This window comes from Homarus americanus, unplaced genomic scaffold, assembly GCF_018991925.1.
Source record: "Homarus americanus isolate GMGI-L3 unplaced genomic scaffold, GMGI_Hamer_2.0 scaffold4060, whole genome shotgun sequence".
Classification (NCBI taxonomy): Eukaryota; Metazoa; Arthropoda; class Malacostraca; order Decapoda; family Nephropidae; genus Homarus; species Homarus americanus.
In genome coordinates, this window is record NW_024746161.1 from 3,603,740 (window position 1) to 3,624,771 (window position 21,032).

Below are 21,032 nucleotides of genomic sequence, written 5' to 3' on the forward strand. Positions count from 1 at the left end.
AAGTCTTATTGCATATTGTTTTCATTAATATTTTTTTTAGTTTTTTCTTTCTTTGACTGTCATTATGTTACCATTCTTGTCCCGTGATGATGAAGAATTGTGTGCATATGTTTCCCTCTGGAATTTACCAAAGATGCTAAATGCTATGTGATGGTGGAGGACTGAAGGCGCTGCTGGAATCTATCACCTTAATCATAGTTACTGTACTGGATGTTCTGAGGGCGTATTAGATCAGCCTGTATGTCTCAAGTTACAAACATCACATGACCTGTATTCCCTCCTGTAGTCTCTAGAAGTAACGTAACGACTCATCAATCTCACGTCATAAGTAATACCAAAATGTCTAGGGCTACGGGATTAAACCTTAAAACTCATATCAATAGAGAATTTTCTATAAATTATCTAATATAAACTTGTCAAAGATATATTATTAATAAAAAATAAATAAGTAACAATCAACTAGTATCAATAAAAAAAATTATATATATTAATTCTTGGGTTCGAAAAGGTTCATATTATGTAATGAAAGGGAATAAAATATAGGTAATCGATTATAAGGTTTATCATTATAAATCACTTACCACCACTGGATGATAAGCTGATATAATATGTGATGATTGCTGCCGGATAACATCATCAATAGAGCACCAAACGATATCACTTAACACGGATGATATCAACCAAATGACAGCAGAATTAGTTATCTTAAGGAGAGTATCATTTAATATCAAGAAATCGTATATAATAAATAAATAATCTTGTGGTATCAGGTAAGACTGTGAGTGTGGCAGGTGAGACCACACCTGAATCATCTCACCTTAACAACACAGGTAAGTTTCAGTAAAGACCAGTGAAGGTACAGTAGAGTATGTAGTAAAAATCAGTCGAGTTTTGTTGTAAATTATAGGAGTTAGTGGTTATTTGGTGGTCCTAATTCGGTCTCAATTGGTCTATAATTTGGGTCCAGACTATAATGACCAAGTAAAAGTTTAATGGTAGCCAAGAGGGCCGTAAGTGGCGGACTAGTGATGGGAGGGAAGTGGTCAGAAGTTGGTAGCCAGATGGTAGGAAAAGTGACCAGAAACAAATGGTTAATAAAGGGTTGGGTGGTCACCACATCTCCTTCACCACCACTGGGGAGAATTATGTGACATCTTCATTCATTTATTTCGCGCACGCGTGTGTGTGTGTATGTGTGTGTGTGTGTGTGTGTGCGCGTCAGAATACAGATAAAAACATCCATATGAGGTTATACGCTGAAATGTATTGATAAAGTTTGAGTTTTGTCAGTGAATCATCAACTAAGGCTATTATGTTGTACGCAGTCGTTAAGAATAATGTTTTTAGTTTCATGGCACTAAATAAGTCCGCTATATTTCCTTATATGTCAATTTTACTTATATACTTACGTCATATAGTGTTTAGCTTAGTCAGTCAGCTGTGGTCTTGACTCAACAGCGGGAACGTGATCGTCTGCTCGACTCCCGGGGCAGGGGCAGCGGGTCGTTTGTCATCTACTGAGGGAGGGGGAGCTGGTCATGAACAACTTCATGGTGGCAGTAACAGGGGAGCTGGTCATGAATAACTTCATAATGCGTCCTTTCCCAGTGCGCATTTAAAAGCAAGTAATTATTATTATTATTTATTATTATTATTATTATTATTATTATTATTATTATTATTATTATTATTATTATTATTATTATTATTATTATTATTATTATTATTATTCACACTTTAGATTTCGAATAAGATGTCAGTAACCGCGGCAGGAGTAAACCATTATGGTCTATTAAACACAAATCTTTGATAATTGGGCGACAGGTTGTTGTCAGGCCGTGTGACAACAGTAAACAGCTCCTCCACCACCACATTCCTCACCATCATACCGTTCCATGTGACAAGCGCGGACAATAACCCGCCGGCACAGGTAATGAACTACGAATAATGGCCCTGGCTTTAGGATTCTCTTAACATTCGTACGTTAAAGCTGCATCTAGTTGACTTACTGAAGGTATGACAAGAACACGGTAATACTAGACGTTGTTCATCACCACTAGTCTAGCATATATCAGCCTGGATAAAGAGAGAGAGAGAGAGAGAGATAGAGAGAGAGAGCAACATATATCTGCATATTTTAACATGGTAGTTTCCTGCGGCCACGTGCTGCTAAGACACTGCGTCAGTCATGCTTGATTACTTCCGGTCCGCTAAGAGGTACACGACACATAATGCATCTCCCATGAATGGTAAATACATGTGGGGACAGGGAGGGGGACATGTGAGGACAACCATCGTAGGGATTATGATGGTACCTGCTGGTGGTGATGATAACATTAGATGGTAGTGGTAATACCAGTTGATGATGATAGCAATATAGGTTGGTAGTGGTTTCTGGTGATTGTGGTTGTGATGGTGTTGATGGTATTTAGTTATGATTGTGCCTGTTAAGGATGGTACCTGCAGATAATGATGGTATTTACCGATGATGATGGTACTGGATGGTCATGGTACTTCCTGATTATTATGCTCCTAAGTGGTGGTGATGGTACCTTGTGGTGATAATACCTGGTAATAGTGATACTTAATGATGAGAAACACCTGGTTATGATGGTTTATTGTCGTGATTGCACCTGGTAATAATGAATCGATGGTGGTGTTAGTACCTGGAATAATGGGTACCTGGTGGTAGGGTGCATCTTGTGGTGATAATCTGGGCATATGGAGGTGAAGGTACCCGGTAATGACTAGAACCTGGTATTGGTGTTACCTAGAGAGTGTTGGTACTGTACTTGATGGTAATGGTATCCTGTGAAGTTAGCTGACGGCGGTGGAAGCATAGTAGTAATGGTACTGATGGGTACATGGTAGTAATGGTACCTAGTGGTGATGAGTACCTAATGGGGATGATACTGCTTGATGGGTACCTGAGAGTGAGGTGGTGAAGTGTACGTGATGATGATGGTATGTGGTTGTAATGGGATACCTTGTGGGGGTGATGGGTCACACTGGTTGGTATGGTACTGTACCTGGTGATGGAAGGTACATGAAGTGGTGGGTACCTGATTGTAGCGGATCGTGAAGGGGTACTTGAAGGTGATGGAATACTTGGTAGTGATGGGTTACCTGGAAGTAATTAGTAACCAGGTGATACTAAAGTCCATTAGCCAAGATGGGCAGAATAAGTGGATCTCATATGCCTGACAGCACCCTAGGAAGAACATGGGTGCACTATAAGTAAGGCCTTCGATTCACAATAAGGTAACGTGGCCGGACCTGCAAAAACCTCTTAACCCGCCACCTTAAAAATCATGACAGGGATCATGACCATTTAGCTGGGGTATGACTGATTTTATTCTATACAATGCCTCCCTCTGCGTTAGCGTGAATATGAGTTTACAAATTATGGGTCATGTGGTAGTATATTAATGCCAGTGATGTGAAGAATGAGGATCTCAGAGAATTTAATATCCTTCGTTCCCTCTCTGGTGTAGGAACTGTCTTCATTCCATAATCTGTGTTCAAATCGCTTTTATTCTCCGAAATCTTGTCTCCAGGTGCAGCGCGGAGAGTGTGAAAGATTGGGGTACTCGGTGCTTTCTTTCTTTCTCGGGTGATGTCTCAAGCTCTTTTTGAATTAGGAAGCTGAAATTTGGACACAATAGTGATTAAGTGCTTTAGTTTTGGGGGACCCATGCTGTGTTTGTTTGTTTGTTTTCATGCTTTCTTGTCCGGGCAATATCTCAGGTAATCACAGGTAACAGTACAAAGATAAAGTAGTATTATATACAGACACTCGGGTAATCACAGGTATTGAAAGCAGAGGCAGCCATAGACACAGGTTGTCATATCCATAGGAAGCCTCAAACAGCGAACTACATACAGGTAGACACAGGTAACGAGACAGGTAACAGGAGAGTGAAGGAGCTGGGCGTAACCCTCGCCTTCTCTGTCTATAACGAGACAGAATATAAACATAAGGGGGTAAAAAATGCTGCGTGAAGTGTTGCAATGTTGACTTGTGGTGTCTCAGTTAATCGATATGTTAAATATATTGACCCTCGGCTGCTTTATTTTAATGACGTAAAAAGGTAAATTATAATGGACGGAACTTATGAGAGCAATGATGTTGATAATCAGGCCAACAAACAGGTCATTTTTTAGATCTTTTTTTTAGAAGTTAGATCTATGGAGAAATAATTAACACGAGTAGTAATTGTTATGATGTTCAACGCATAATGCCAATGAACATAATGAGATACAGAAACTATTGTGTTGATACAGTTAAGAATTCGTTATTGGCATGTAGAGAGATCTTTGATGGTAAGTTACTAGTTGTCGATGTGTTGAAGGACTTTATACACATTATCTCTCTTGTTTTGAGTAATTGCTGGTTTATTGCGTTTATGTACTGGTACGGACAACATTACCTTGACACTTGAGGATCATTATGCTCGTGGGATTGGAATTTTAACATAGGCCTATTTTTTCAGTTTTTTCTTTGTATTCGGGATTTTTTGTTTTTTTTTGTTTTGTGGTCCCAGAAGTAGATGCCAGATATTGCCAAGTGTTCAGGGAATTTTGCCCACAACTGTACTGTACAGTCAGCCACAAAAGTCCTGTCGCTTCTCCTGCTGTTCCACGAGTCCAAGATTTAGTCAAGTGAAACCAAAGCAGTAAACACTTATGTATTTTTCTGTCCATAAATGCTTCGGATTCACGATTCAGAATTTCGGGGTTCATAGTTCAGGAGGAGAGGCGACAGGACTTTTGTGGTTGACTGTACAGTACAGTTGTGGGCAAACGCTCATTTCCATTTAATTATCTATATTGCAAAGATGTTATAACTTAATCTTAGGGTAAAAGGTTATTGATTTCTTTAGTTTAGAAGCAAACCTCTCAAATATTTTCACTTACGTCCTTAGAAAATGGCATAAAGTAAAAAAAAATCAATAGCCTGTATCTCCAACGTTCTTATGAGATATACTCGCTCCAGAAAGTGTCTTTACGATTTTGTGTAAAACAATATGACACAACGAGCTAATTGCAAGAACAGTTATGGGGTGTACGACGCCATTTACGATGACCTTGCCCTGATCTTTTTCAGCAATATCGCCTTAACACATGGAACTCTGCACTTTTCGAAGCTTTGGAGAAGTCTCGAAGCAAGTTTCCTGGTGGGAATTACTAGCTAGTACTGTACTCAAAATATCGAAACTTCCAGAGCCTCGAAAAGGTGGTATTCCTGAAACAAGATTAGGGCAAGAAGATCATCTTAAATGGCGTCATACACTCCATGACTGTTCTTGAATACGGCCCAACGGACGAAGGATTTTGACAACCCTACCGAGACAACAGGAGTCGCAGTGTTCATTTTGAAAATAATCTCAAACCTCAGTAAAGATACTTTAGAGAGAGTTAATGGTATAGCGTGAGTAAACTCTGCTTATACTAAACTTTTTATATTCTTTGGTTTTTTCAGTTGAATTATGGTCAAAATATATTTCATTGATTTCTTAATTAAAATAGAAACAGCGTGCGTGGTATAAGAGAGTGAAGGATGTGGAATTTATCGTTTGGCTAAAAAATTTCCTCAACAGAAATTATATGTTATTTGAGAGTTTATTATAAATCAGGAAGGCTATGGTGAAGGTCTGGCGCTCAATGCTTATGTTATGAGTTCGTCACAAAGAGGAGAATGTTAACTTGTTTATCATTAATTGTCAAACAAAATAATGATGAACCTCAGACTTGATTAGCAGAGGACACAAACAAGTAACGTAACTGACATCTCGGTGAATGCGAACGTTCATCGTGGACTGTACAGAGAATTAAAGGAAAAATATTGACGATAAGAATTAAGTCATGCAGGACACACCTATTAAGTGGTTCAGGGACTCGCCGCGTATTTATTACTAGTTATATAGTCAATGCTTTAAATCAAATTTAAAATCATCTATATTTTAATAATAACTTGTCAAAAAAAATTATTCCTTTAATTACTGTGTGATGTACGGTATCTGTACTTAAGGAGGTCGATGAATTTCGGAATGAACACCGTGACTCTTGGGTAGGGTTGTCAAAATCCATCGTCCGTTGTGTCATATTGTCTCAACACAATTTTGTATTGATAATTTTTGGGGGCGACTGTACAGTATTAGGGGAAGTACACACGATAGTCTACCAAGAAAAGGACAATATACCGATACCTGACAAGTGCATTATATCTAAGCTTGGTTTACTTAATATATCATTAATAAGAAAATGGAAATGAATAACTAAACTATATAATAAGAGATAGGTCTTTGTCCTGCGTCTAAAAAGTTGTAAGTTGCAGTTGGGAGAAGACGTAGGCGCAGAAGACGTAGGCGAGGGAGAAGACGTAGGGGGAGAAGACGCGGGGGGAGAAGAGGGCAGGCGGGGAGAAGACGTAGGCGTAAGGAGAAGACATAGGCGTAAGGAGAAGACATAGGCGTAAGGAGAAGACATGGGCGTGGGGAGAAGACATAGGCGTAAGAAGAAGACATGGGCGTGGGGAGACAGTGTTATACAGGAATGATAAGTGTGAGGTATAAAGAAAGTAAATTATGATAAACACCAACTTAATGGAACTCGCAGGGAGTAGTGAAGGCGTGATAAAGAATGACGTATAATGTATCTGATAACAGAACCCAGTTATCCAATACATCACGTATAAGTAACAACAAAAGGATCGATAGTGTGTTTGTTGGATATATGATACAGGTTAATGAAATAGTTATTTTTATGGGTATCAGTTTCAAGAGTAGAACTATAACACTTAAGAGAGACTAACGGGGAAGAGAGCCATTAAGTGTGCAGTTAAATAAAGATGGAGTGCTTAAGTTATTTATTAGTAATGACCACTAGTGAAAATGATAATGGTTTATATTTCGGCTACTATAACCTTCTCGTCTTTAAAATATAAATTAAAGTTTTTTTGTAGAAATATGAGAAAAAAAACTGACACAATGAGAAATGGAGAGACACAGAGAAGATAAAATAAGGGAGAGGGCATGGCTGAAGAAGTGACGGTGGAGCGCTGAGAGAAGAGGAGGAAGGAAGGACATAAACATAGAAGAGTAAGAAGGGATGTGTGAAGTGACTGTTGACATAAAGGTATAAACAATACATGGTGATGATTATGGTGAGAATAACGAGTAAAAGTTGATTATGGAGATAAAGTAAAGGGGAAACGGGAGGCAAAAACACAGAGACAAAAACGAAACGACCCAACTCACACATGGATATAAATCCAATTATAGACAATAAAAATCCTTACAACGTGTAGTGGCCGTGCATCACAACGTGTAGTGGCCGTGCATCACAACGTGTGTAGTGGGCGTCCATCACAACGTGTGTGGTGGTTTTGCATCACAACGTGTGTGTAGTGGGCGTGACCTTTTAACCTGTCACAGTATACTTTTATGACCTGTCCAGTCAATACGTCCTTGTAACCATGTATATTTAATCTCTTGACAAGGTGTTGAGTGGACTGTGGTATATGACGTGTGGAGTTGGTGGTAGATGATCACCTTGCTGTTATAGTGTGACTTGACCGCCCATTAAGGGAACGTACGCCAGAGGATTGAGCCATCGTCCTCAAAGGGTAAAGTGGGCGTGCCCATTTGACCTCTTCAATGGGGCGTGGCTCACCGACCTTTAGATTGATCCTTGTCATGTGACTAGTGAAGTGGTCGTAGCTAGTCTGTTGAGTGGGCGTGATCATACGACCTGTGTAGTGGGCGTGATTATATGACCTGTATATAGTGGGCGTTATTATATGACCTGTATATAATGGGCGTGATCATACGACCTGCATAGTGGACGTGATTATACGACCTGTATATACGTAGTGGGCGTGATCATACGACCTGTGTAGTGGGCGTGATCATACGACCTGTCTAGTGGGCGTGATTATATGACCTGTATAGTAGGCGTGATAATACCACCTGTATATAGTGGGCTTGATCATACTACCTGTATAGTGGGCGTGATCATACGACCTGCATAGTGGGCGTGATCGTACGATCTGTATAGTGGGCGTGATCACATGACCTGTCTAATGGGTGTGGCCCCTGTTGCCTGTAGGATGGGCGTGGGCATGCGACCTGTGTAGTGGGCGTGGCTGAGCACCGACTACCCCTGTTCGTGATAACTTTAATTCATCCATTTGTCTTAGAGATAACGGGAAACCTTCAACGTCTCTTATTGTTGTCTGGTAAAGTCATTATATTTACATAGGGTTGTTGTTGTAGTCACTGTTGTGGTTGTAGTTAGTATTGTAGTTAGTGTTGTTAGCGTTGTTGTTGTAGTCAGTGCTGTTGCTGTTGTTGTAAGTATTGGTAGTGTTGTTAGTGTTGTTGTTGTAGCCAATGTTTTTGCTGATGTAGTTAGTGTTATCATTGTTAGCGTTGTTGGTGTAGTCAGTTTTGTTGTTGTAGTAGTCAGTGCTGTTTTTATAATCAGTGTTGTTGTTGTTGTTGTTGTAGTACTCAATATTGTTGTCGTTGTAGTCAATGCTGTTTTAGTATTCAGTGTTGTTTTTCTCGTCATTGTTGTATGTAGTCAATGCTGTTTTAGTATTCAGTGTTGTTTTTCTCGTCATTGTTGTTATTATAGTAGTCAGTGTTGTTATTACAATAGTCAGTGTTGTTATATAATAGTCAATGTTGTTATTATAGTAGTCAGTGTTGTTATTATAGTAGTCAGTGTTGTTATTGTGATGGCAGTTTTTTCTCTCACACAATTGTTTTAACTTAACTCAGGAACTCTTAAGTGGCAGGGTTGATGCAAGCACTTGTTCTGGACTCTCTTTATTGTTGAAGCATATATATACACAGGTACTTTGTTTGGGAGAGAATGTATTGTGAATTCTCTCCAGGGGAAGTGTTTTGAGTACACATTTATAGGAACATTTAAAGTGAGGTGTTCACTCCTTAGTAAGTAGTAAGAATCTGCTCTCTCCTCTGAGCAGGAGAAGAGCTTTAGGCAGGGTATTGTGATTACTCAAGTGACCTCACCTGACTCTTGAGAGTGTTGCTAGCTCAAGGTGTATAAAGTGAATAACTACTGAGTCATTGTTGAATAACTTGGTGAATAATTTGGTGCTATCCATTTGGGTGAATATTTATGTAATACAAAGGTGCTGTTACACCGCTCGGCCACCTCCAACCGAGTCCTCGCGGTTTAAATCCTAGGTGTACCTAACCTTGTTATAAGAAAGTGTGCTTTAGCTAAACTTTTGCTTCTTGCACATGCTTTTGCAATTCCTTCTGGAAAATTTTCGTAGAAACTATTGTGTACCTGAAAGAACTTTTTCTGTAACAAATTATCATAGCAATCAAGAAACTGATAAATAAGCAGGACTTTCTGAATTTTTAAAGTCCTGCGAGGACCCTTTTCCTCGATCTTGCTGCTGGCTGGCTGGGTTTTTGTCTCTCCTGCAAACCACCAATTTTCTGTGGCATGACCCTTGCATTTGCAGACTTTGCAAAAAGGCATTCTTTTGGGTTTGGTTCCGATGACGGTTTGTGGTTGTTCCTTAGAGCTGGTGATTGGTGCCACTGCCACTGCCGGTTCAGCAATTTCCTCCACGTAGTCTACAAGCTTAGTCCCTTTTTCAAATTCTTTCAATCGGGCTTTCTTGCGTAAGGATTCATTTAAAGACAAGATAAACTAAAGGAACTCAATAATCCTGTATAAATTTTCTTTAGACAAGTTGTCAATGTTATCGAACCAATCTGAGGATTCCATATAAGATTTGAGGTCTATCTTAGTGTGTCTGGCAAAAATCTGGGCGTCTTGCTCTTCATGTACGAAAAATTGTCTCGTGTATGCTCTACCGTCTTGAAAATCCAAATAAGCGGACCTACTTTGGTATCTGACCCAAAAAAGGAGATGAATTGTTTCCTAAGCGTTGGATAATTATCAGTTTCGTCATCGATGGCTGTAGCATAGATAGCTCTAGCTGTGGGACTACCGGTTTTGATGAGGCTTCGAACATATGAGATTTTTTCTCCATCGTTAGTGACATTATTATTTATCATTACATCTTCACACTTACGCAAAAATGTCAAAGTAGTATAATTTGGATCCTCTGCAGTAAGCTCTTGTACCTTAATGTTATTTGGAAGTATCTTTACAATTTGACGGACCGATGAAGTCTATGGGTTAGTAGAACCACCTGTTGCCATTTTTGTTGTGTTAGTTAAAGCACTAGCATTATGAACAGGTGAAGTTAATGGGTAAATGTTACCTGACCTTAATTGTCTACTGTGTAAATCCTCAAGCTGAGAATCTATGAAATTTTCACAGCTAGCGGGATTTAATTTTCATCCCACCGCTGATCCCATTTTTTTCTATCAAACACAATTGTTTTAACTTAGTTCTGGAACTCTTAAGTGGCATGGTTGATGTAAACACTTGTTCTGGACTCTCATTATTGTTGAAGCGTATATATACACAGGTACTTTGTTTGGGAGAGAATGTATTGTGAATTCTCTTCAGGGGAAGTGTTTTGAGTACACTTTTACAGGAACACTTAAAGTGAGGTGTTTACCCCTTAGTAAGTGGTAAGAATCTGCTCTATCCTCTAAGCAGGAGAGGAGCGTCAGGCAAGGTGTTGTGATTACTCAGGTGACCTCGCCTGACTCCTGAGAATGTTACTAGCTCAACGTGTATAAAGTGAATAACTACCAAGTCATTATTGAATAACTTAGTGAATAATTTGGTGTTATCCATTTGGGTGAATATTTATAGAATGCAAAGGTGCTGTTACATTATTATAGCTGTCAGTGTTGTTATTATAGTAGTCAGTGTTGTTATTACAGTTGTCAGTGTTGTTATTATAGTAGTCAGTGTTGTTATTATAGTTGTCAGTGTTGTTATTATAGTTGTCAGTGTTATTATTATAGTAGTCAGTGTTGTTATTACAGTTGTCAGTGTTGTTATTATAGTAGTCAGTGTTGTTATTATAGTAGTCAGTGTTGTTATTATAGTAGCCAGTGTTGTTATTATAGTAGTCAGTGTTGTTATTACAGTTGTCAGTGTTGTTATTATAGTTGTCAGTGTTGTTATTATAGTTGTCAGTGTTATTATTATAGTAGTCAGTGTTGTTATTACAGTTGTCAGTGTTGTTATTATAGTAGTCAGTGTTGTTATTGTAGTAGTCAGTGTTGTTATTATAGTTGTCAGTGTTGTTATTATAGTAGTCAGTGTTGTTATTACAGTTGTCTGTGTTGTTATTATAGTAGTCAGTGTTGTTATTATAGTTGTCAGTGTTGTTATTACAGTAGTCAGTGTTGTTATTGTAGTAGTCAGTGTTGTTATTGTAGTAGTCAGTGTTGTTATTGTAGTAGTCAGTGTTGTTATTGTAGTAATCAGTGTTGTTATTGTAGTAGTCAGTGTTGTTATTGTAGTAGTCAGTGTTGTTATTGTAGTAATCAGTGTTGTTATTGTAGTAGTCAGTGTTGTTATTTTAGTAATCAGTGTTGTTATTGTAGTAGTCAGTGTTGTTATTTTAGTAATCAGTGTTGTTATTGTAGTAGTCAGTGTTGTTATTGTAGTAGTCAGTGTTGTTGTTGTAGTAGTCAGTGTTGTTATTGTTGTAGTCAGTGTTGTTATTGTAGTAGTCAGTGTTGTTATTGTAGTAGTCAGTTGTTATTGTAGTAGTCAGTGTTGTTATTGTAGTAATCAGTGTTGTTATTGTAGTAATCAGTGTTGTTATTGTTGTAGTCAGTGTTGTTATTGTAGTAGTCAGTGTTGTTATTGTAGTAGTCAGTGTTGTTATTGTAGTAGACAGTGTTGTTATTGTAGTAGTCAGTGTTGTTATTGTTGTAGTCAGTGTTGTTATTGTAGTAGTCAGTGTTGTTATTGTAGTAGTCAGTGTTGTTATTGTTGTAGTCAGTGTTGTTATTGTTGTAGTCAGTGTTGTTATTTTAGTAGTCAGTGTTGTTATTGTTGTAGTCAGTGTTGTTATTGTAGTAGTCAGTGTTGTTAGTATAGTAATCAGTGTTGTTATTGTAGTAGTATTGTAGTAGTCAGTGTTGTTATTGTTGTAGTCAGTGTTGTTATTGTTGTAGTCAGTGTTGTTATTGTAGTAGTCAGTGTTGTTATTGTAGTAGTCAGTGTTGTTATTGTTGTAGTCAGTGTTGTTATTGTAGTAGTCAGTGTTGTTATTGTAGTAGTCAGTGTTGTTATTGTTGTAGTCAGTGTTGTTATTGTTGTAGTCAGTGTTGTTATTGTAGTAGTCAGTGTTGTTATTGGTAGTAGTCAGTGTTGTTAGTATAGAATTGTGTGTTGTTATTGTAGTAGTCAGTGTTGTTGTTATTGTAAGTCATGTTGTTATTGTTGTAGTCAGTGTTGTTATTGTAGTCAGTGTTGTTGCTTTCAGAATGCGTTGTTATTGTTGTATTCAAAAGCCATATTGTAGTAGTCAAAGCTATATTGTAGGAACAGTGTTGTTATTAAGCAGAAATAGTGTTGTTATTGGTTAGAATAAAGCGTTGTTATTGGTAGTCAGTGTTGTTATTACAGAATGTGTTGTTATTGCAGTCGTCAGCGTTGTTCTTGGTAGTAGCCGCGTTGTTATTGGCTGGTAGTCAGTGTTGTTATTGTAGTGAAATGTTGTTATTTTAGTAGTCAGTGTTGTTATTGTAGTGAAATAAGTGTTATTGTTGCAGTCAGTGTTGTTATTGCAGAAATAGCGTTGGGTTATTACAGGCTGTCAGCGTTGTTATTGTAGAAATAAGTGTTGTTATTACTGTCAATGTGTTGTTATTGTAGTAGTCAGCGTTGTTATTGTGGTAGTATCGCGTTGTTATTGTTGTAGCCGCGTTGTTATTGCTAGAAGTCAGTGTTGTTATTGCAGTAGCTTTCAGCGTTGTTATTGTTGTGTCAGTGTTGTTATTGTAGCAGACAGTGTTGTTATTGTAGTAGTCAGCGTTGTTATTGTAGTAGTCAAAAGCCATAACAGAAGTCGTGCTGTTATTGTTGTAGTCAGTGTTGTTATTGTAGCAGATGCAGTGTTGTTATTGCTGGAAATAGTGTTGTTATTGTTGTAGTCAGCTGTTATTGGTGAAAGAATATGTTGTTATTGTAGTAGCCAGTGTTGTTATTGTTGTAGTCAGTGTTGTTATTGTAGTAGCTCGCGTTGTTATTGTTGTAGTCAGGGGTGTTGTTATTACAGAAATAGTTGTTATTGTAGTAGTCAGTGTTGTTGTTATTGTAGAAATGTGTGTTGTTATTAAGCAGAAATAAGTGTTGTTATTGTAGTAGCTCAGTGTTGTTACTTGTTATTGTTGTAGTCAGTGTTATATTGTAGTCGTCAAAGTTGTTCTTGTAGCAGTCAGTGTTGTTATTGTTGTAGTCAGTGTTGTTAGTATAGCAATCAGTGTTGTTATTGTAGTATTGCGTTGTTATTGTTGTAGTCAGTGTTGTTAGCATAGTAACTGCGTTGTTATTGTAGTAACAGTAAGCATATTGTAGTAGTCAGTGTTGTTATTGGTTGTAGTCAGTGTTGTTATTGTAGTAGACAGTGCTGTTATTGTTGTAGTCAGTGTTGTTATTGTAGTAGTCAGTGTTGTTATTGGTAGTAGACAGTGTTGTTATTGTTGTAGATAGTGTTGTTATTGTTGGTAGTCATAAGCTATTACAGTAGTCAGTGTTGTTATTACAGAATAGTGTTGTTATTGTGAATGTCAGTGTTGTTTCGGTAGTAGCTTGTGTGTTGTTATTGTTGCAGTCAGTGGTTGTTAGTATAGCAATAGTGTTGTTACGTTGTGTCAGTGTTATATTAGTAGTCAGTGTTGTTATTGGTAGTAGTCAGTGTTGTTATTGTTGTGAAATAAAGGGGTTAATACGTAGTAAGACAGCCATATTGTAGTAGTCAGTGTTGTTATTGTTGCAGTCAGTGTTGTTATTGTAGTAGTCAGTGTTGTTATTGTTGTAGTCAGTGTTGTTATTGTAGTCGTCAGTGTTGTTCTTGTAGTAGTCAGTGTTATTGTTGTAGCCGGCATTGTTAGTATAGTAATCAAAGTTGTTATTGTAGTAGTCAGTGTTGTTATTGTTGTAGTCAGTGTTGTTAGTATAGCAATCAGTGTTGTTATTGTAGTAGTCAGTTGTTATTGTAGTATTCAGTGTTGTTATTAGCAGACAGTGTTGTTATTGTAAAGTAGTCATGTTGTTATTGTAGTATTAAGGTTACATTAAGGTAGTCAGTGTTGTTATTGTAGTAGTCAGTGTTGTTATTGGTGAAAATGCGTTGTTATTGGTAGTAAATGCGTTGTTATTTTAGAAATAGTTGTTCTTGTAGTAGTCAGTGTTGTTATTGTTGTTAGTCAGTGTTGTTATTGTAGTAGTCAGTGTTGTTATTGTAGTAGTCAGTGTTGTTATTGTAGTAGTCAGTGTTGTTATTGTTGTAGTCAGTGTTGTTATTGTTGTAGTCAGTGTTGTTATTGTTGTAGTCAGTGTTGTTATTGTAGTCGTCAGTGTTGTTCTTGTAGTAGTCAGTGTTGTTATTGTTGTAGTCAGTGTTGTTATTGTAGTAGTCAGTGTTGTTATTGTAGTAGTCAGTGTTGTTATTGTAGTAGTCAGTGTTGTTATTTTTGTAGTTAGTGTTGTTATTGTAGTAGTCAGTGTTCTTGTAGTAGTCGTTGTTATTCTTATAATAGTGTTGTTGTTATTACCTTTTGTGTAGTCAGTTTTGTTGGTGTTGTTGTAGTCAGTGTTGTTGTTGTAGTCAGTGTTGTTGTTGTAGTCAGTGTTGTTGTTGTAGTCAGTGTTGTTGAATAATTGTTGTAGTAGTGTTGTTGTTGTAGTCAGTGTTGTTGTAAGTTGTTATTGTCGTCAGTGTTGTTGTAGTCAATGTTGTTGGTAGTCAGGTTTGTTGTTGTAAGTAGTGTTGTTATTGTCGCCAGTGTTGTTGTAGTCAATGTGTTTGTTGTAGTCAGTGTTGTTGTTGTAGTCAGTGTTGTTGTTGTAAGTAGTGTTGTTATTGTCGTCAGTGTTGTTGTAGTCAATGTTGTTGTTGTAGTCAGTGTTGTTGTTGTAGTCAGTGATGTTGTTGTAGTCAGTTGTTGTTGTAGGTAGTGTTGTTATTGTCCCCATGTTGTTGTAGTCAATGTGTTTGTTGTAGTCAATGTTGTTGTTGTAGTCAGTGTTGTTGTTGTAGTCAGTGTTGTTGTTGTATGTAGTGTTGTTATTGTCGCCGTGTTGTTGTTGTAGTCAATGTGTTTGTTGTAGTCATGTTGTTGTTGTAGTCAGTGTTGTTGTTGTAGTCAGTGATGTTGTTGTAGTCAGTGTTGTTGTTGTAGGTAGTGTTGTTATTGTCCCCAGTGTTGTTGTAGTCAATGTTAGTCGCAGAGTAGTTGTTATTGTAGGCAGTATTGTTTTGTAGTCAGTGTTGTTGTATTCAGTGCTGTTGTTTGTAGTTAGTGTTGTTGTTGTAGTTAGTGTTCTTGTTTTAGTCAATATTGTTGTTGTAGTTAATGTTGTTACATGTGTTGTTGTATTTAACGTTGTTGTGGTCAGTGTTGTTGTAGTCAGTGTTTAGTCGTGTTTTTTGAGTCAGTGTTGTTGTTGTACCAATGTTGTTGTTGTAGTTAATGTTGTTGTTGTACTCAATGTTGTTGTTGTTGTACTCAATGTTGTTGTTGTAGTTAATGTTGTTGTTGTGCTCAATGTTGTTGGTAGTTAATGTTGTTGTGGTCCGTTTTGTTGTTGTGGTCACCGTTGTTGTTGTTGTGGTAGTCAATGTTGTTGTTGTAGTCAATAATGCTGTTGTATTCAGTGTTGTTGTTATCGTCAATATTTTGTAGTCAGTGTTGTTGTTGTAGTCAATATTGTTGTTTTAGTTAGTGTTGTTGTTGTAGTCAGTGTTGTTGTAGTCAATGTTGTTGTGTTTAGCGTTTTTGCTGTAATCAGTGTTGTTGTGTAGTCAATGTTGTTGCTGTAGTCAATGTCGTTGCTATAGTCAGTGTTTGTTGTAGTCGGCATTGTTGTAGGTAATGTTGTTGTGGTCAGTGTTGTTGTAGTTAATGTTGTTGTGGTCAGTGTTTTTGTTCTAGTCAATGTTGTTGTAGTCAGTGTTGTTGTAGTTAATGTTGTTGTAGTCAGTGTTGTTCTGTATTCATATATATATATATATATATATATATATATATATATATATATATATATATATATATATATATATATATATATATATATATATATATATATATATATATATATATATATATATATATATTAAGAAAATATTTACCTCTAGGGTGTTCAGTGGCATTACCCAAATGTACATCGCCTTCACTTATACCTAGTACAGTGGCTGGCACATTTTGTGAGATGTGGCAACTCTGTGAATACTTATCTAGCATCCTTAGTCTGGTTACTATTGTGAGGTTCCTTAGGTCATTCCGGGAGTTTTAACACCATGTAAACACAGAGCCACATCTCACCAAGTGCACCAGCCACTGTACAAGGTTTAAGTGCAACGACTTAATTTGCTTTGGGTGATAATTACTATGATAATTACTATAGTATGCTATTAATTAGTCACTTATGATGTTGTAATTGTAATGGTTATATAATTTTCAGCTTAGTTTGAACATTGTTTAGTTATAGAGTGAATAAATTAAACATTATACTGTTCTGTTGTAATATTTAGGTTCATATATTTTGTGATTATTTTCCTCGTTATTGTTCGGGCATATTGTTCAGCTAAGTCCCTTTTAGTGTTGCTACATCATAAACTTGTGATCATTTAGAAGCTTAATTGTATCGCGCTAATTTAGTGTAATTTTTTCTGAACGATTATTTTAGTACCAACTGTATGGTGGCTAAGTAGATAAAGTGCTGGCCTTCTGTTTAGGATCGTTGTTTCGATCCTTGGGCACTCCTAGTCCAAGCACCTGTAAGTCGGTACCTAATTTTACAACTGGGTAACTGAAGGTGATCCGGTGCAGTGCCAACCATACGCCACCACATCGTGTACCAACAGTAACGTGTCCACAATGTCCGTATCAGGCTCTAACTTTCATATTATCAGTATCAAGACTAGTAAATATCATTGTTATCTAAGTGTTGATAATGAAAGATTTTTCTACAGTTATGTGATATTCGAGGACTTTCACCCTAATTTTGTTTATCTAGGGACCTCATCAAGTAATGACAACACACACACACACACACAACAACACACACACACAAAAACACAAACACAACTGTATATTTTCAGCCTTCTGGCTGCCAAGCTCTTTCAATAAACCGTTAATTATTATTATTATTATTATTTATTATTACACACACACTAGTCTCTTTGTCTGTAGGCTACATATTGCTTCAACCAATCAACGTTTAGCACGTCATCACTACAGAACCAACTTATAAGTAGAAAGAAAACAATGAACAAGATATATACCTGTTTTCTGCAGTTCCACTGTAACTTTTCCTCTACAATAAAGTATTTATAATCGGAAGACTAAAGTTAAAACCAAATTAAACTTAAACTTAATATATAACACCTCAACCGACTCTTGAAAAACAAAAGTGAATTAATTAGTTGAGATGATTAAAGAACAAGTCTTATAGTTTAACAGCGGCTGTTTTTTAGCATACAAGATGAGCAGAAAGTTCGTATAACGAGAGATAAGCGACACACCAACCCACACATGGAATTCTCGAGCAGGAGCGCAGCCTGGTCACTCACCCTTATTGCACACAACTCACGCAAGTTTCTACAAACGAAGATCACATTAATACCATATTATTATCAGAGAAAATACAGAACTTTTAACTGAACACTATTTTGTAATTTAACTTTTGCTAAGATCTAAAACAAAGAAAAAATAAGTTGAGGATAGCAGGAGGGAGAGGGGTGTGGCGCGGTAGTGACCCACCTTACCACACCAGAATAAACGCCTTCCCACCTATCTCAGGTATTTCACCCACGTCCCCGACCCCCGTCAAGAGATGTCCTACATGGCTCCATATACATTATATTTAATTTACGCCTCCTTTCATATGCCACTGCTTATCAATCCGCGGCGGTGACATTGTTTTTAGTCCAGGTTAAGGAGTCGCACTAAGACCGGGGATTGTGGGCAAGTGTAGCTAATGCACAAGACCCGAGTCAGGGGGGCATAACAACTAGATGGAATTGGTATTAGCGAGGCTTAGCATTCATAGAGGTGGGATATGAGAAGTGTACGAGTTATGAAGGTTTAGTAATAGAGGTGTTTATCAGCGTGAGGGGTTGATAACCTGTTCGAGGAATTTTGTAATTAGGGAGTTAAGAGCAATAGATTTAGATTTTATTTGTATATGAAAGTCTGAAACAGAGACGTTTGAATACACACACACACACACACACCCATCTATTGTTAAAATAATAAACAACCCCTGATTTATGTACTGTACAGCCTTGCAAATGTATTCAACGCATATTATATCATTATGTCTAAATTAAATGTAAGTCTGTATATTTTCAGCCACCGGCTGCAACTCTATTAATAAACCATTTATTATTACATATATATACACATATATTACACACACACACACACACACACACACACACACAAGTACAGTATGTGTGTGTTCCATGGTTTATAAACTCTCTGAAGAAATTATTCGCTCAACTGACATTCATTCATAGAAAACTTATGGGTTTATGAAGAGCAGGGAGCGAGGAAGGGGGTGACAAGTGGGGCAGAGGGGGAGCGAAGAGCAGTGGGGGCGAGGGAAGGTGGCGTGAAGAGCAGGTGGGGGGAGGAAGGGGGCGTGAAGAGCAGTGGGGGCGAAGGAAGGGTGTGAAGAGCAATGGGGGGCAAAGAAGGGGGCGTGAAGAGCAGGGGACGAGGGAAGGGGCATGAGTTTGGGGCGAGGAATGGGGCGTGAAGAGCAGTGGGGCGAGGGAAGGACGAAGAGCAGTTTTTGGGGGGCGAGGAGATGGGGGAATGAAGAGCAGTGGGGGCAGGGTAGGGGGAGTGAAGAGCAGTGAGGGGAAAAGAAAGGGGCGTAAGAGCAGTAGGGTGAGGAGAGTGGATTGAACTGGATGAAGCAGTTTATTTAGCCAGAAAAACACAAATTCAGAGTGGATAATAACAATAACATAGCTGAGCAGTTGAAAGTCTCTTTTTGAAATACTGATATATACATTTATCTCAAGGAAGTATTATGTAACAGTTAGTATCATCGGAATAGTACCAATAGCATAGTGGTAATAAGAACATCTCATAATGTTACGGTTATCACGGTTATTTATTTATTTTATTTTTATTTATTTATTTTACTTGTTTTTTTAATAAATATATACATAAATTACAGTGGAACTGAAAATATAAATATAATGTGGAGGCTTGGTACTACATGGATTTATTGCAATGACTGAGAGTTGAGCAAAGAGGACAGAGCTGTCCAGGATTATGTTTGGTTGTCAATATATTTATTGGAAATGGTAATTTCTTATCTATTTGCATGACAATTTCTACCGATAAAAACGGTTTGATAGTACAATAAAGCAGGTACTGTAAATATAGTAGGTATTACAAAACCATATTACTTAGACAATAGATATTTTTAGAAGATGATTTAAAAGGAAGGGCATAGTCTTTGCTCGGATGGGTGAAATTAAGTGTTCCACCCTTCACACCATGGTATTTTATGGAGATCTGGGACTGAGGAAGGAGCGCATGAAATTGAATGTGAAGCAGCTCTGGGTGTAGCAAGTTGTATCTCTAATTATTCAAGACTGGAAATAATTGTTAACCGAGCAAGTGATTGATAGATTTGTAAACAAAGAGGGCACGGCAGTAGGGTGTTAATATATCTTCGAATTTTTAATTTTTCAATTTAGCAAATTTTCGTTTATTGTGATCTTTTTTTTTTTTCAAGTGGTCATTGATAGTACAACTCTCTTTTGTGCAGTAACCAGGGATTGTGCTTTTGAAGAGCCAGAGGCCCCTCATAGTGTGTGATAGTGTTTCAGGTGTTGGTAAACAAGATCATTATAGATTTCTTTCTTTGCTGTGACTATCGGTCATGATTGCACTGTTTATTGACTTTACTGTGAATGCTTGTATGTGGTTTCTCCATTGTATTTCTCATCAACAATAACTCCGAATTTAGTATTTTAGGCTACGTTTGAGGCTATATTACCAAAGAATCCTAGAAGGGTCAAGAATCTGAGAGATGAATGTTTCCTTCTGTGAAATATCGTGTAGTGGGTTTTCTCAAGGTTTAGGTCAGTTTATTACGTATTACCGTTCTGACTTTAGTCAATTCATTGTTCATAGTTCTCACCAAGGAATGGAGGTCTGAGTTGCTGGCATAGAGATTACTATCATCTACAAATAAGTTGTATTTTACGAATGTGCTGGCATGGACTATGTCGTTATGTACAACAAAAACAGTACCGACCGAGAATGGAACCTGGGAGACGCCATACAAGATTGGCGAAGAGTCAGATTGGTGATTATTATAAGCAGACATAGCATCCTGTTGGACAGATATGAGGTAAAACCAATTGTGGAGCAGGCCCCTAATGCCGTAATGTTCAAGCTTTGAAAGGAGGATGGTATGGTGACAGTATTGTAGTGTTAACGTTATGATGTCTCACACTCAGGATGGGTTGGAGAAGGGAAACTCTAATGGCGGTTTCTTTATATAAATATATTATATGCAAAACAGTCTGGTGCTGAGAGTTGCTGCATGGTAGAGGAGTTGCTGTGCAGGAGCTTTAGAGGAGGTGTTGTGTTGCAGGGCTGTAGCTAGAATGGGCTTCACGGCGAGGCTGTGAGCTTATATACTCGTCCAGCGGAAGTAAAACCGGAAGTAAGCGTCGTTGGTGTCGACCCTCCCCCCACCCCGCGAGTCTAGATGACAAGGCTTGTCGAAAACTCACCGGTTGGCCGAACCCCACCGCGAGTCTAAACGGCTAGGCTTGTCAGAGAAACTTCATCGTGGGATCGGCTGATCAGCGACTAACGGCAGTGGCAGTTGTAGGAATATCCACC